General features: G+C 44.0%; 1 long non-coding RNA gene across 2 annotated transcripts; it reads left to right on the forward strand.

Moving 5' to 3' along the window:
- The first annotated feature begins 785 nt into the window (after positions 1-785).
- Positions 786-18,303, forward strand: LOC147752601 (uncharacterized). Of its 2 annotated transcripts, none has more exons than XR_015313628.1 (3): positions 786-851; positions 4,148-5,054; positions 17,975-18,303. It is a non-coding gene; the product is annotated as an uncharacterized LOC147752601 (long non-coding RNA). The 2 variants fall into 2 exon arrangements; XR_015313627.1 differs by lacking the exon at positions 17,975-18,303 and adding an exon at positions 5,387-5,538.
- Positions 18,304-18,586: the final 283 nt, after the last annotated feature.

Raw genomic sequence — 18,586 nt, forward strand, 5'->3', positions numbered from 1 at the left:
CTGCTAATGTTGGGTGGGGTGAGCAATCCCAAATAGAGGTATGGTTTGGCCGGCTTAACTCAGTAATGGCAGCGGCAGCACCCCACAAGGCTCACAATTCAGAGAACGTCGCGCTCACTATCGACATAAAGGGCTAGGTTGGACCGCCCCCTGTTTGCATGGACAGGCATTTTTACGGACCGGTTCGGTACGCTAGACAACAGTAGGGCACAGGAATGCAATTCTGATTATACACAGTGCATTCCCCACGGACATCGCAGGTCATCGTGCCTATTTGTCTTGCCGTTTCTGCTGCTACTTCATTGAAGTATTTTTGGCTGTAAATGGGTGAGGTGCAGTTCGTCCCTAATCCTTCTTAATAATATAGGTATGGACCGCCTCAACGATTAATAGAACGATACTGTAAAGTTATTACTGAGAACACATTGTCCCTTAATCGTGTGTGCAAGAGACTCGAATATGGCAAACAAGATGGTCAAAACAGGTGACGCTGAAACAGACTGTGTGAAAGCTATGTTAATTCAAATATATGCGTTCGATGGGCACCACATGGCTAACAGAATTATGGCAAACAAGCCGACCAATCATTGTTCATGTAGCATATTTGTAGGTTCCATATTTATTCATCGGCTTAATTTTTAAATTCTAGGTTGGCGACCAATGACGTATACCAATATATTAAGTCGTTATCTTAATTGCTAAAACGTACTTTAGGTTTGATACCTATCCGTGAGTGGCTGAACTTTCGGAAGAACCAAAAAAAGACAATCCATCATCCGCGACCCCTTACACGTTTCCCTTTTCAACCCATGGCAGCTGTTCAAGGCTTTAATGACAGGACAGTCGTAAAGGTATGAAATGCCTTAAGCATCCTCCAACGCTCAAGTACATTACAAGTTTTTTTCTATTGTGAGGCTTCGTGCTGAAGTAGGCATACCCTGACACCTTTATTCTTCATCTTCATGTCGAGCCATAGAGATGCTACGAGCAACGAAAGCTTGTTAATTATTCTTTTATTAACAACACCTGATTAGATGCTCCGGGTCCGACTATCTATTTTCCCAATTAGCGAAAAGATAAATAGCTTGATCTCAGCATTTGCTGATATTAGTAGTCATATAGCTTTAATAAATCCCTAACTGTAGCTATAAATGCTATAAAACTTTAGTAGATAGCCGTCTACCATCAAAGCCTTTCTATATAATGCATTATTATTTTAATCTGCAAAATTGAGCAGCATCAGCATCGTTAATTCCTACTCATTGCTATACCAAGTAAAAGCATTCCCTCCTGCTATTCTCGGAAAATCGGCTGGCTTATCGATTACGACCACCCAGCGCCCTTGTCAGCAATGAGAGGTTAAAGATGGGGAACTACCAAAGAAATCAGCTCGAAAAGTCTGCGGTGGATAAACACACCTACACCCAATGGCACTTGGAAGCCATTACAATATGCATTACATTACATTACAGCTACGTGCGGCGTTAGGTCTGCCGGAGATGTACTTATCCTTCGTAGTAGTACATGTTGGTAAGTGTTTGCGAGTACAAGGCTTTGTGGGCGTTTAGTCCCTTGTGTTGGGTATGGCGAGCGTGCCCGCTATCTATATGTAAATGCGATTGCTCGGTCAGCGTGTCGATGTGGCGACGGCCGGCCTCCCACCAAATCACCAGCAGCCCTCCACCCTTACTGTCCATACACATACTTCCTTTTCTAGATCTTGGATATTTTCTATCCCGCTTTCTAAATACACAGACCAGGCAGTCTGCCTATCTGTGTGCGCTTGTCTACGCTTGCTAGCATAAGCATGATCTTATACGGGTGTACCGCGGCCGCACGTGCTATTACACCTTGAGGAAGGGCTGCGGGGCAAGGAAGCAAGCTTTAGAAGCTTGAAGTAAAAGTAGACGAGAGAGGGGGCATCGCTTTGGTAGGCACGCAGTTCAGGGACAATGAACGAGGGACGGGTTGATAAAATATGTGAGAGGGGCAGAAAACACTAGCGATGGACTAAATGAGTAAGCGCTATGAAGAAGACGCGGCTGAGAGGTTCTGCTTTTAAGATAGGTTAGGCCTTTTAGGGAGAAGCGGAGATACGCGAAATCATCATCTTTATTCGTTTTCGCTCGATCTTCCTTCTGTCGAGGAGCATCGTGACAATTACGGAGTAGACTGGAGTCCGCCGTTACGGGCCGCAGCTGCTGGCCTTTCGTCGTCGTCTCGCGGAGATTATGTAAATCTTACTATAAGGATCGATTTGAAAGAATATTGGGTTACCCTTTAGAATGGTCAGATACGTCGCGAAGATAAATCTCAGATAGCATATTCACATATATTTATATATTCTACAAAGTTAGCGAAGTCTAACCTGCACATTTGCTCACAGCACATGTGATTTGGTGCTATGAGCGAGTATAATATCTCACCAGCGTTCCAGCAGCAGACGTTTATTCATCGTGTCTATGTAATCAGATCTTTTCACGACATGGAAGTGTGTGTGTGTGTGTGTGTGTGTTTGGGGGGGTATCTACGAAAACTGCCTCTCTTCATTCTCTGATTTTTTCCTGACAGCAGCGAAAGAAGCAAGATGGAGTTCATTCTGTGTCGGATCCCAGACGCTGAAGTGCCAAGGCCAACGCAACGATTGGGATTAAACGTATACCAAACGTTAGTTTCTTTTGCACTAGACTAACGTGTGTGGTTGGGGCCGTGTTTCACTCTACGTTTATTCTATTCCGAATAGATTGCGGGACCATCCGACGGTGGCCGTGGAGGAGAATATATACATAATGGTAAAGGAATCAATCCGTAGTGCAGAATGACCGCCAACACTTGATCCTTCTTCTACTACGGCACTTTCAGTGTTAAACAGATAGGGCAAGCAGTGAACCTTCTTTTTTTTATTCTTGTAAAAAGGTCATTTTATATGTGTCTGACCTAGAAGTTTTCTAGTTTTTCCAGTCTCATATTCTTTGTCTACACGGAACAAGGGACTTAATGATGTACTTGTATACATGTTCAAATATTTGCGCGCGCAATAATTTGGGCGCACTCGTTACAAGCGCTGGTCTTCCGCCTTGCTGTTTAACGTATGTTTGGTTGTCCTGTAGCTTGACTGCAGGTGAGAACTTGCAGAACTTTTCTCTCGTACTGCAGTCCACCACAGCGCCCTCATAATCCCCTCATATTTTGTGCCCACATATATTAATGAATACCTACCAAAGACTCACTCTCGCACACTAGAGTCTGTTGAAGTATAGAACATTCTTTGCCCTTTAATCAGCCGCACGCGTGTGTATGCTTCCGTGTGTATATAGGCAGAGTGGCCGACTTTAAACCAGAGATCAGTTGAGCGTTTGCTGGTTGAACAGTTGTTGAAGCTTTAGTTACGATTCTATCGGTCGCCAGTTAGAGGGTGCAGTAGCTAATGCTTCCACGCGGTAGCTCCTCGATGCTGCTATTGCTGCAGTAACTCCGTCTCATGCCGGTATACATACGACAAAAGCTCTGTATGTAATGATTACTATCGAATTGGCTACGGATGGACTACCTTTGCTATGAACACTGGCTAAATACAGCCAACAACTTAAATTGACCCCATGAAGCCGCTCATCGCTCCTTGCAGTGCCCCTTGTGCAGTACAGCTGCTGTTGCCACTCATTGTATTGTTATCATTGATGTTTCCAGCAGCAGCAGTCACAGGATAAGCGGCTGAACCTGAGGGCTGTAATGAAATACCCTATTTACATATTAATTCGAAATTCGCTAGGGAAGAGCCATGACTCTTTCTCTAGCAAGCTCTCCTTCTTCCCTTTCGAACTTCTGCTGCCGGCGAATCGCCCGTTAAAGACGATTCAGTCAGCCGCTAACCTCACGTCACTGCAATAACGACCGGCTGAGAGGAGGCTGGTGGACGAATCCTTATTGAGCGGCGTCGGCAGCATCAACAGTAGCTGCCTTGGTGGCTACGCATACAATGAAACGATAACGGCGTTTGAATTCGAGTTTCCCTTTTTCCGTTTGTTCCCCCACTCCCCCACTTCGGTCATCTCCGTCCGCGTTATTTCGCATTTCGCTTCGTCGCTCAATACAACGGGAGCTAATCTAGTAGCTGTGTTGGAAATTGATGAACTGTTCTTTCTGTCAGTTTCTTCAGGGAAAGTCGGCAGTTCCATGAACGCCTAGCAAGACGATGCTCGAACGAGGGGCAAACAAGGAACCAATAACACAGGAACATCTCCGCGATTCGTTTGCATTCATAAGTTTGCTTGCTTCGAAACTAGCTGTAAAGACTCTTCGAATACAACGCATTGCCGGAACGGATGCTTCACCTTCTAAACTAACCCAAGCGGAACAGCACTATATGTAATGTTGCAAACGACTATGCAGCAGCTTCTTCCTCAGGAACAGCAGCAGTAACAACAAAAACAAGTGTGCTTCGTACACCGAAACAATAAATAACATTAATGTGATACAATCTAAGAGAGAGAAAGATAATAACCAGGAGAGGATTATCCAACTGGCTAGAGCTTGCTTTAGGTTCCGCTTGGCTTTACCTCACCCGCTGTTTTATATATATGTGTTTGTCTGGCTGCTGTTGTCAAGAGCATTAAGCCAACTAGTAACGGTCAAGCTATTGGCTATTTAGCGAACAGCGCGTCGTGGCGCATAGCGCCGAGCGTAACAGCTGATTTAATGTGGAGCCAACGATAAAAGGCCCGGGTCGGGCAGTGTCGGTAAGTTACGCTGGTGCTTGGCCGGAACATCTCTCGATTGAGGAGCGATAGCGAGAGAGGCAGAACGATAAAACAAATAAGCATTATGAGAAGGTTGCTTGACGGAAGGAGCTTGGTTGATGATATTGCCGTATCGACGACTGTCAACGAATGGATCTCTCGGTTTAGTGATCTACGAGGTTGGCTGTGCGATTACACAAAACCAAGGATCGGGTACGACCGAAGTAAAATTGTATAGTGAAAGGCTATAGCATATCTGGCATGCTAATGGAAATTTATACATATATACCTCGTCTAGGGAGCTGCCCCACGGTGACCGTAAGTATTGATACTGTATTCTAAACGAAACATTTCTAAAAACAGTCTCTGTTATATGATTATGAGATATAATTAAGGTGCGATCAAATACAAATTAGGTATATTAGATTAAACTGAGAAGTATAATTGCAAAAAATATACAGATCAACACCACATAAAATAGCTATTGTTCGATACTATTCGATTATTATATGTGCCATTAGGGTCTTGCACTGATTTTTCACAAGCTAACTAGGTAATATGGTTCTGACGGTGTTGCGTCACACGCTGAATTTCAACATGATCATCAAATCCACAACTGGACGGGAACAACCCTTCTACTCCTCACCTAGCAACTGATTTCCACTCGCGCCTCTACACGGAATCATTGCTATAGATTGATTCTGTAATCGAAGTGACCCTAACCCCACCCCAACCCAGTGAGGTTTATGGGGCGGTAACAACGGTAAATCGTCTACTTTTAGCTAACATCCTTGTGAAGAGCACGACAGGGGAACTGCCTGTGCGAATATATCGTTACGAAATCGTCTCCGTGCATATCATTGTAGTCTCGCTTATGCAGTTTGAATACAGTTATATATATATATGTATATATATATATATATATATATATAAACAGTGTATACAGTTAACAATAATCGTAATATTATTTCTGTTATAGGTAATAAAGGTTAAAGCATTACACCGAAAAATAGCTAAGAAGTACTAATACGTTTATCTATTCAGCCAGATATATATTTAGTACTTATTTAAACATCATATACAAGGCGGTAGTAATACTGAGAGAACCGCATAGTCTAGAACTTGAAGGCGGACACCGGACAATGTCTAAAATTGGGAAGTATTGTGAATGTTATTGCTCACCAGCTAAGTTGCATTACGTTGTACCGTAATGCAAGCTATGACTGTTCATCTAATAACATGTACGTACGAACCACCGCACCGTCTGGAACAGGGCTCCGTACTTCAACATACGCGCAACTATCTCCCGTCTGATGAATCTGTTTTTCGTGAGTGTAACTTCGAGAAATTTGTCAAATTGTTGTTCTATAGGAGAAAGGTCTGCCAGTTTGAACGCAACCCCGTTGTGTAGTAGAGTTACTAACATTAGCCAGCTGACACTAGGAACTGTGCTGTTGTCTACCGATGTTGGGATAAGCGATGAGTTAAATGGTTTTCGAGGCGGGGATGTACCCTTTTCCTGATTTCCCGCTTCTGCTATCGTCATCAGCCTCTTCAATCCCGTGTTCTCGTCCTTTGTTAGTGATGTATTTCGGGAGCAAAACAATTTTGCGATTTAAGCGGAAACAGCCACTGAAGACTGTTTCTGGTGGGGATACCGCTTTAAGGCTGTGTGCTGGCTATGTGGGGCAAGAGAAGATGGCGTGACCGTACACAATTTGCATCAAACCCCGCAATTCCATTTCTTCATACGCTCTCTCAGCTTCTTCCCCGAAACAGACGCACATAGACATACGGTGTCTACTCACACATATCCAGCTAGGAAATAGAGGAGAACGGACGTCCAAAGATTAGGGGACGACTACTGCGCGATTGAGTGTAAGTGAGCACGCTGTCGAACGAAATCCTTCCCCGAAAAAGACGGCTGAACGTTCCTGAAACGCAACTCGATAAGGGTGGTTCCTCTGTCGACACGAGAACCATTGAAAGATGCATGCTTCTCTGCTCGTCGCTATTTTCAACTTCCCTTACTAAGTGGCCGAGGTTCCTACTAATGAGGCACGGTTTCAGGCAGCAATCCCGAACATAGTTTGGCTCCACGTATATCGGTGTACGGCGTGTTGTGGGAAGAACTACATGTGACTAGGAGCCATAGCTATTAATATAACTGTGGTGTATGACACACTACGATTATTATGTTCAATTACATGCTATAGTATTGTAGTCTGCGAGGTGTGAAAAACCTTCCCTATGGCGCCACCAAGGGCCAATGTCTTTTTACGCTTGTGTCGCGCAAATACTGGCCGTACCAACATACCTATATAACAGGCATGTTCCGTTCTATGTTTTGCATCATACAAAAAAATTATACAAGCGGCAAATAGACAGCACGATAATAGTTACATAGAGCTATAGCATCGGGCACGTCGGCATCTCATTCTGTGCCACCTTAATCAGATTGATGTACTGTCCAATAACGACTTGACCTGAAAGCAACAGTACAGACCATGAACGCAGAGTAAGCCAGTCAGCCAGCTGAAAGCCTTAGCAACAACACAGCGAGAAACACAGCTGAGGGAGGCACTGAGTTAATCACCGTATTATAGAATGGTGCCAAGAACTCTAGCGGCAGAGAACGAAGACTGTTATACATATATATGTGTATAGAAACTGGGTTGGTATGAGATTATACGTACTGCTGCATTAGCATCTATGCAATCTCAACATTTCTTTCATCTCACCCGACATTCGCGTGTCACGCGCCATCCAACCCAAAGGAAAGACTGGGTCAGTGGATTGACACACAACTGATCCCCAGCAGATTCTATCGTGACAGCAACCCAATAATAGTAAATTTGATGTTGCGCGATGTTGACGTACCCATTTTTTATACATTGGCGAATGTCGTCGGTATTAACAAAGTTTTGAAGGTTTTTGCTCCCACGTTTTCTGTCGTCTGCTTCTGTTGAAGGGGCGGATAGGACCTTTATGCGCAAACCGTGAACACAGTTAGTGATGCGATGTGTTTAGATTTCGTATAATTCTACCCTGCGGATGTGCAAGAGTCTTACAGATCTAAAAAAATGCTCTACCCCTATGCCACTGCCGAGTTCCGTATTTCTAGTAATAATTAACTTTTGTTATGGATACAAGTTGTGCCTATAGTTCATAATGAATATTAATCTTTAATAACGTCAGTCATATATATATATATATAAGATTAATAGGACAGCCTATAGCCTTTTTTATCCACTTTATTTTTCATTGGCCGACTTCCGATCTCGTATGTTTCATAACTTTCAACCTTGGAGTCGTTTGGACACTGAAGCGAGAGGCGTGAGGTGGGCGCGCTTAGGCTCGTAGCCATACAGTGTATACGGTGTCATTTCTGCCGTTGTATTAAACGTTTTTCCTATCCAAGCCTGGTTGTAGCCACCATTGTCACTGCATAAATAGGTACATTCTAATAAGAAAGATCAGCAAAAAAATGGCTGGCGCGGATGCTCAGATTCGAGTTCACGACTGATGCAAAATTAGCCTGTAATACAAACTTTGCTACAGCCTAAGCCACCTTCAGATGACTTATAACCCTATGCCTAATACTAATGATCGAAAAGATATGGCTTTCGGGGCAGAAAGAAATGTATTTCTCTTGGCTGGTGGCATTCTAGTGGTCGTGCTCAGTTAATTACCTTCCCTTGCTATATTTGTCAGCGAAGTTTGGTGCTATCAGCTAGAGAACAAATAATCATATCAGCCGGTTGGGTAAAAGCCAAAATGCAAAAGGTTTGCTTGTCTGTATCAAAAAGACCTTCAATGTCGTAACCGTCTCATATCATGCCTGAGGTATATAAACATTTTGTAAAAAAACGCTTTTTTTTTCAATTTATGTTTATTGCACTTCAATAGTTGTATCAGACACCCACGCACAGAAATAGAAATGGTTCTGATTCTTTCAGGAGGTATTAGTCATAGCTGCACAAATAAGATCGTATTTTCTGCAAGCAATTATCAAAAACGTTAACAATTCGCCTAGATATTTTTAGTGTTTATATACACTAGCAGTATTCTATTATAAAGATACACAAAGGTGATGGAACCTGGTCCGCGAAAAATCAATTGTTTGACCATATACACAAACTGAAAGATTTTTAGGATTTTTTAGGGTTTAGTTAATCAATGCGCAGGGTTCGACCGTATGAATTTGTCTCTTCGCGAAGTTCATACAGTGCTGTATCCTCTGGAACATTCAAAGACGTACTACAAACTGAAAGTTGTGCTTTGATTGGTCGTCAAACTGCGCACATTTTTCGAGAAACAGGTCGTCATCGATCGCTAGGTTTTGCCCCCGCCCCCAAGTGGACGTTGGCGATAACTCAGAACTAAAGTTGTTCCTCCGGTCGCGGCTACCGCTCATTCTGATTATCGCCTCGCTCCGCTTCCTTCCCTTATTTTCGATCGAGTCTCATCGATAGACGACGGAGACTCTCAAAGTACGAGAAGGCTGCTACCGGTGCTAGTCACTGCTCTAGGTCCGCTGCACACACTGCAATCGGCGCTTAGAAGTATATGAATTCTTTCGTTTGAATTACCCAAATCTTTCCCTTTCACCCGTCGACTGCCCGTTGCCATGTCTTTCTGTTCTTTCTGCTTGCGACCACTGCTGCTCGACTACTTCAGCTTAATTTTTTGCCTATGGATGAGCCGCGATCTAGCCAACTTCCCCCTTATCATTTCGTCGGCTGCCTTTCCACTAAGTCATTCCACTGAAGTGACTGTACCTCACTGTGGCTGCTACTGCGAGCTACAGCGTTGGCGTTCCTTTGGTTCCATGGCTGGTGAAAAACGCGGCAGATTGGGATATGCTTAGCCCGAGCGTGTCAGCGGGCGGCCGATCTCGGTTAAGACCTACTTGGTATGTCGTCTCGTTTTGGCCTTCACCAAAAAATTTACCCCCGTTTCCCCATTGGCTTTGCTCCTATCTTTTCCGACACCTCTCCTCTCCTGCTATGGTGACTCGTTTGCGCCTCACAAAAGCTCTCCATCGCAAAGCTTTATCTAACTTCTTCGCTTTGCGATTTCTCTCCTATTGTCTGCTTTCCGCACACAAACACATATAAAACCATAGCATTTTGTCTCGCAGTTCCAGAAGCACCTTTTCTTCCCAGGCTTCTCGGAGTTTTTGCAGCCGTATGCGGCTCCAACCGCTCTAGTCCGACTAATCCTAACCCAACCGCTTCGCGACCAATTTTCAAGATATTGATGGCTAACGAACGTGACCGACAAACCGAAAAGAACGACGACGACCTCTGTGGACGACACCCGAACGACACATCGGTCGCAGGGAGGGACCGTGCAGATACACACACCCATTTACAAATACACACTCAATATAGCTCGAGGTAACGTACAATGGCACATCGCCCTGAGTCGATCGACGATTGGCTTGCACGGGGCTACTAAAGCAATATCGAATCGCTGCCAGCAGGGTCATTATATCAGATTTTGCACGGCTTTCGACAACTTAGGTCCTTCCGTCTGCTCAGACGCTTGCAAAATGTACTGCGCGCGGGGGATTGCCGCTGGAATGCCAAGGCATGTAGAGGACGCGACGAGTGCCAGTTGCCTCCACACTCGCAGAGGGTCAAAGTATAGGTAGCTTTCTGGTAGATGCCAGCCTCGGCTGTTGCTCACACTGTTTTTTGGGCAATTTCTGAATAGGACCAAATGAAATTGGTGGGTTTTAATGCTACCTCGGGTCGCTCCATGGGTGAGTCGCGCTGAGGTGCCTTTGGAGTTTCCTTATAGTCTGGTTTCACTCCAGCTAACACTGTACAACCCTTGAATTAAAAAAAAAAAAATGAACTCGACTTACAGCGTCGTTTTGTCCGTTACTGGACCTCACTCAGACTTTTCTTGAAGAGATTTAACACGTAGGCCGAAATTATAGCACGGAAGCTTAGTGGCACTCTCCGCCTACGAATCCCATTGATTATGCCCATAAATGGGAGCAGTCGAGCTTACCTGAAACTGAACGCAAGCTTATTAGTTATTTGAAGATTATGTGTAATATATCGATAAGCTCTAATAAAATATCAATAAAGAGTTATCCGCAATATGCGCTATCGTTGTCGTGTTTGCTTGCGGACATGCAGGGCTACTATAACATAATAGAAAAGTTGCAGGTATTTTTACCGTGTAGATAGTAAAAGATATAATTTTATTCAATATTAGCAATTGTTGCATCTGTTAGCCAACTTATTAGTATCGTTCTTCGTTGGATTACAAAATAACTGAAAATCTCTAACAGACTTTGTAACGACAATTCTCTTAAGACTTGAAAGTTGAGGATTCTTGGAACTTGTTGATTCCTGCAACATTTAACGGTAATGGAACGGAGACTAACGAAGAACGTCAATTTTGTTTATGGACATTATTCCCTGAACACGGAAAGAAAGAGTTAATCCTACCCTGCCTGCTCCCTCGTTTACATGATGAGTTAGAACACATTCACGTGAGTTGCGTTTTCTGAAAAGTGAGGTTCAAAGAAACCGTCAGTTCCGTAACGGAACGTGAGACAGACAACGCTGGTGGAATATCGAATCGAGGACTTCGATAGAACGCAGGAAACGACCCCACGTACGTCGATGACTATCGGCCTCGAGCCAAGGAAACAAAAGTCTGCCTTCACCTGTTGTCAATTACGTTATTAGTTATTCATCTTCATCAGTTAATTATGGATTGTAAGGATATCGTGACCCAAGTGATCTTATTGGTGCGGATCAATCTAACGCTTTAGAGCTATGAAAGGGTTCATATGACTGCATGCTAGTTTATCATGGGGCAATACCGACCAAAACAAGAGGAGCTGGAGTTCTCCTAGCTCGTCTTGTACACATTACAATAGCGACACGACAACTCAACAAATTACCATTTCAAAAGGTCAAATCGCTGAACGCAAGGTATAGGTACTGAATGTGGCAACTATAAACCTGCGCTCAAAATAGCTCTGCTTCTCAGATCCTAAATTCTATGAGTTTTAGATTTTTGGCTTCTCTCGAGAGCTCGGGCTTGGTAGCGTAGCAGAAACGCGTAACTAACTTATGCCTGTTCCAACGGTTGAAAGCGAAAACACAGTCCATGTTTTTCTTAGTCTCATTCATTTTCCTCTCGCTCGCCCACTTCTCAGTCAGGGTACATATATAGTCCTGTTTTTTTTACTTCCTTCTTTACGTCCATCAGAAGCGTCACCACTTGCTTCTGCTGCCAATCCATCGTTTTCTTGGGTCGCCCATTGCCACCCCACCAAGTGTCTCGTTTGAACCCGGAAGAAAACACCCGCGCCAAATCAAGAGAAGCTAAATATATGACAGTGTCTTGGTCCTCAACGTTGTGGTATGTGTGGGCATCTTTGTCTGGCGACGGCGGCAAAGACACCAGCCGCGACAGGGACAGGCATCGTGCTATTCTAGTTCTGCTCTGATCCGGATTTAATCGCCACAAGGGTTTCGCGTTTGTCGGACTGCTGTTCACGCGTCGGCTCAGCAGCACTGCGAATAGCTTTCCCTTCAGCCCCAAGCAGCGCAAACGTACGCTTTCGCTCTTTTTCTCGGTCGCATAGGCAGGCGTTACAGTGTGTACAGATCGGTTCCAGGAACCTCTTAGAAGAGACACCGGCCGCGTAAAACTGTTTGGATTGACTTACAGCAAAATCATGCTTGGGACGTAGATTCTTGAAAGGCCAGACTCGACCGTCGCAACGTTCCTACTATCTGCCTGCGAACGAAGGGCTGGTAGTATCCAGTCAGTTTCACCAAAAGCCTTTACTGGCAACTGCCGGCAGGTTTTTAATTAGACTTGCCTCGGGATCGCTTCGATAGAACGTCGCCCGCTCCTCTTACCACCTCTTCGAGTTCTTTGCTGTTTTCCTTACGTTTCGTCGTTCTTCTGCTAGCGCTTTTCTTGCAGTTGTACTGAACTCTGGATTGTAATTTTTATCAGCTTCTTCGTGGGTGTCTGCGCGAAGCGAATGGATGAGAGACGAAAACACAACAAACTCGTTACCCGCAAACAATGCGACAGCGTTTGTGGCGGCGAAGGATCTCGCACTCAGACGACGGCTACAGCAGCTAGAGAGTAAACGAGTGGGCGGGCATATCTGCCTTTGGTGCTTCATGCCCATGAAACTCTAGCGCAGGAATATCGTCGTTGTATCCGTTCAAGTCCCACTCGCTGTCTACCCCGCCTGCCGACGCCCTCTATCCCTCGCTTTTCTTTTTGTAACAAAAAAGAAAGCGCGATAGTGTCCTTAGTTCAACTGTCCAGTGCCCGCTCGCAAAGTTACAAGGCGAAACGGTATGATGTTCCTGGGCGAAGGAAGCGTCGGCTGTACGTAAAGGGTAGTGCAGTAGTGCTGGTTGTAGTAGTCAGCTGAATTCTACTGAAGTGATAGCTACCAAGAACTAGAAAAGAATAGCTACCGGCCAACACTTACAAACGCGCAGCATCGATTCTCCTACGAGTCCATGCAAAACGGGCGGCGGCAAGGGGGTACAAGGATAGATAACTGTTCGGTATATGTTTCGTCGTATTATGCCCCAAGAAGGCGAAGAAGGGGTGAAAGACACGTAAAAGCTAAGTAGGTGCAGGATCGCTGCCCCAGCTGATGCCTGGGTTTGACAGGAGCACTTTCGTCGTTTCTTCTATTCCCAATCTGCGCTATTACGAGAAAGCGGTCGGGGAAGGACCCACTTGTCTTAATATGTCTATGAGTGCCACGAGATCATGCGCTCTCTAGAACGCTTTGATCTTACGTAACATATTTAAAAGCGTGCCGAATAATCTAACGAATAGCAGCCTTAACGAGATCGTTATTTAGTGCTGTTCTTAAAGGGACAGCAAAAGGCCCTAAATTTGGTCGTATGATAAAGGTCTTCGAATCAAGTTTTAATAGGCTTATAGATATGATTGAAAATGGCAACGCAACGATAATCGAATGTTATATGTAAACAGAACGATTACACAACTATAGGTAAAGTTCTTATTTACATATAACTTATATTAAAATTGCAAAGTAATAGGTATAAAATGCAAAACTTTCTATCCTATCTCAGATCCTACATTCAAAGTTCTTTTCGTTTTGGTCAATGCGCTGTTGCGGCAATCACGATAGGCTCTTCAATGGACAAATCTTTACAACGTTTCATTGAATGTTTTGGCGCATCCTTGCTCAATTAGAATTTCGAACTATTTGAGTATCATCGGTTTTCTGTGGTAGACTTTCCTTTAGCTATCACCCCACAACAAAAGTCTATTGGTATCAGGTCTAGGGCACAGATAAATCATTCGACGATACCCCATCGTTCACTCCATCTGTTTGAAAGATTTTCATCAAGTTGTACTTCTACGGAGCGACGAGAGTGCGCAGATGTTCCATCTCGTTGCAACGAAGGCTTGCGATCTTCACCAAAGTTTTCCTGAGTGCCTTTAAAACAGATTCTTGGAAAAAAAAATAAGTTCAAGTAACTGTGAAAAAATGATTTCACTAATTATTTGTTTGAAATACCGCATCATAATGTATTTCCTGATAAATTCAAATGATGTACCTACACAACATGCCGATTGACGGGTGCACAGCCAATGCAATTAGGTCTACTAATTGTATGCTATTTTGATTGAATGTGCTTTTATCGCTCCGAATAGTCTTCTCCGAACGCTGCGCGTGTTGTTCACGTTCTTCCAAGTACCATTCGTTTAATTGTTTTCTTCAATCCAGCTTATTGATAACGAGCGCCATTCTTCGAGTGTAGCATTGCTATTGACATCTTAAAGCGTAATGGCCATCTGATTTATTGATGGAAAGCTCCCGAATTGATCCTCTCATAGATTTTTACGATGTGTCGTTATAACTTTCCAATACTTTTTTTTTTATTGCTGAAGCTCCTTGATGTTTTGCTTTTCCGGAGCATTGTCTAGAAGCATATCGAACAGCTCCATCCGTTTCAAGCTTATCTCATATACCATTAATTTAAAGTAGGTGGATCAGTCTAAAACTTTCTGCAATATTGTCTTTGTACTTTCGTTACATTTCCATATTTTTAACCGAATTTTACGGTAAATTTTCCTTGTCCACTCGTTGGGTCCTATTGATTACATCTTACAAAAAAGATTAGTCAGAACAACATTAACAGTATATATACGTTTTTTGGCGCATTAAGCATATATGAATGTGTTTATTCTTAACCGTGCTTTACCCTATACTATAGACATAATTTAATAACACATGATAGCACGAATTAAAAAATAGAGGATTAGTTAAAAAAACGAGTATATGGTTTATGAGGTGCCGTCTGATGATGTATTTAGCTACGCACGGATCGGACACCGTGGATCAAAACGTATACAACAAGCAGGCTGGTAAACAGAATATAAAAATCGAACATAAAGCAGATCATTTTAACAGTACAATAATAGCGCGCGTTTGCTTTTTTACGTAATCCTTCCTTAAAGCTTCAAGCGTGCTTCTCTTTCTTCTGCCTACGGCGTTTAGTGCACGAACCACGTTTAAGCGCCCCACAAACACCCATGTATAGGTTTTGTCGGAATATACGTCCACAAGATGTATTCCTTTGAACTTCATCAGGTACTGCATTCACTGTTTGAAACAAGTAAATTGCGGTACAAATACTCTTTCTTTTTTTCTATCCTTCGATCTGTTTCCGCTCTTCCTCCTTCTAATCCACTCTCTGGTCCCTTCTCACCTATCGTGAAAACGGCCACGATGACCAGCGGACGGTTAATAAGGATATATGTATATATACACGCATTGTTATCTTTCCGGCAGCGGCGACTCTGCCATTTTCTCAGTAGAAAAAATTGTTGAGCTTCGCTCAAAATAACGACCCACCGAGCGACCGACCCGGTATTTGCAGCTTGCATGCCCGATCCGCCATTCTATGGGCCTAAGACCATAAAATAAAACGAACGACTCTGAGACTACTGCCAGCGACCGCTGCCGAAAGACAGTTGCCGTCAGACGCAAAAGAAAAGGGGAAGTGAGAAAACAGGAAGAGAGATTGAGTAAGGCCGAAGCCATGTAGGAAACGGAGGACTACGAAGTGACGCCCTCTTCCAAATAGCTAGCGCTAACCTAATTCTGGCAGCCCGCGGATCTGAGATCTCACAGCTACCATGCATGCCCTATGTTCTCTGCCTTGATCTGTCTTCCCCTCTTAGCGGTAGTGGTAGTGCTTACGACGATGACGACAACGACTGAGAAAAGGAGAAAAGTGCGCGTGCAAAGAAGGCACTTCTCGCTTTTTTAAAAAACATAAAGGATAATGTTCTTCCGCTGCTGGCGATCCCCGGCGCACATCAAAGCAGACCTGGGCACAGCCACAGCAAGGCTACAGAATACGCATGCACATGCACACATGCACACGCCCGCAGATGCGTCGACAGGAAAGAAAGAAATTCTGGTCGTTTCGGCCACCATGGGCCATCCAGATAGTATCCAACCTTAGCAAAAGTGTGCAGCGGTAAGCCGGTCGAAGACGTTGGACGAACGAACACTTCCAGGTGAATGCAACGACAGACTTTGCCCGGACTTTTTTCACTCCCCGGGGGTTTTTTGTAATGCAATAGGCAAGGCGAAAATAACATCGTACCCCTGGCGGACGAGGCACCAATGAGAGATCACAGACATGGAGATGGATCGAGCGCATTAATGCAATGTCCCCGGAATCGTGCCGAGAACCTTTATTACGTATTATCACATCTTGCGTACGAGCCATCCGAGGCACATGATGCTTGAAACTATGCCAGTGAAATCATCGATAATTTTCCATCACATAACAACGACGCCAGTTACGAGTGACTCAAACCAAGCTGTTGCTTTATGCTACCATGGTTATCCTGCTACACGCCTTCCTACTCCACGATGAATACCCACTTAGACAGTAACGATAAGACAAAACCAACTAACTGATCACTGATGACTAATGGCCGTTCATTTATCGTCCACCCATTGCTTTCCGGCGGGAAATTTAAATATGAATTAGATCTCCCAGTATAACATAGGAATGAATAAATATGTCGTCGATATTAACGTAATTTACAAGAGCTTAAGATTCAGGTACCTTCCGTTTAACAATTCAATGGTTTTGCTGCTACTTGCTACCAGGTTGGCGCCAACTTGAACCTACTCCGGATATGGCACTGCAAATGTTGATCCATTACAAATATAAAAGCACTGCATAGAACGACTTTACGCCGTCAAATAAGCGAAATAATAACATAGAATTAAATAGTTTGCTTCTTCTTCATTTCGAATGCTAATGCTGGTGTTTTAAAAACACTTTTTGCGTTGACCCTCTCGTTGGTTTTTGCGTTAGTTCATCTGTTCATCCATTTACATTGTTTGTCACGGCCATGCTCGCCTCATTATCGCAAACGTGACATTTGGCGATCGTGTTTACCATCAGTCAATTCTCATTAGTTCTTCATGCATAAATTACACAGCAGGCTTTTACGAATACGGCGGCACTTGTGCCAGACCGACTCGATCATAGCAAGCTTCTACTTGTCATGGTTTCCTCATCTGAAACCGCACCCTTTTTGCTTGAATACTTAAAACCCAGTGTCATTAGCGCCTTACGCACGATGGATTTCTGAGACCATACCTACATTACGATGTATATATGTATGTATGTATGTTAGAGCTACAGTGTATAGCACTCGATGCTCTAGTAATTCGTCCTAAGTGGGTGCTTCCAAATACAACAACAAACAAACAAACTTGCTTACCTTTAGTCTCCGCCTCAATGAAAACTAAGTTATATAGAATATATATGTTCGTGTTCTCCAGGCAATTCCCCTACAAGTTTCAACTTGCCTTGCTCAATTCACAAGTACATAGCCTTCCTGCCTCTGACATTCGGAAAGCAGGCAGAAGACTTCGCGTAGCTCACTAATGGATGCCACAAAAAAGACTACCTTGTCACTTAGAGGGTCACACACATCACCTTACTGTATGGATATTCCACTCATCTTTTCCGAAGAAATCACTGCACACACCTGCGCGTAGTACGCTGTCCGATTGAAATTCAACGGGAGAATTTAGCGAGCGAGGCTATCAGAAAAATGAAATGCATAGCGCATAGGTTCTAGGCATTATAACTGTAGGTTGGACGGCCTGGGGAACGGGAGTTTTACCTTGTAGTTCTCTTTTTGCTTTGCAGAGCTTGTTCCAGTCTGACGCTTGGTCAGTCACGGAAAAGGAACGGTGCAGGGAACCGGAGTGGCACACAGATCTGTAAGTGGACTGACCGGCTGACGATCTGTGATATCCATTCGAATCGGAAGCAATGCCGTACGAGTGCCAGGACTACGATGTTACATTAGTGTTAGCAGGCGGAATTCTTTTCTCCCACGGCTTCGTTTGTCCGCTTGCTGGTTCGATGAGAATTGTTAGCTTGGCAAAGGATGCGCAAACTCAAAGGGGTGGCAGCGAATCGCAAACGCGCCTTTTGCGTTCGGCTTCCGATTAAACTACCAATTAGTGCAGGGAATGATAGGGAATGCAAAAAAGAAAGGAGAGCAGACGACACTAACAACTGCAATAGCAAACAGGGCAGTTCCTGTACGCGGGATCGGGTTTTAACACCCACTACTTAACCAAGCAGGCGCCATTTGTTCCCCGTACTGTCGAAAATGAAGATGGAAAATTCGTCGAGAGGTAGGTAGACACACTCGGGAGATAGCACAAAAGGCAGTAACTGGCCCTATGTGGTGTTTTGTTCTGCGGAGTTGTGCAAGGGACAAACACAGTTTCGCACACATACACATCTTCG

The sequence above is a fragment of the Varroa jacobsoni genome, unplaced genomic scaffold (assembly GCF_002532875.2).
Source record: "Varroa jacobsoni isolate VJ856 unplaced genomic scaffold, vjacob_1.0 scaffold_1137, whole genome shotgun sequence".
Lineage (NCBI taxonomy): Eukaryota > Metazoa > Arthropoda > Arachnida > Mesostigmata > Varroidae > Varroa > Varroa jacobsoni.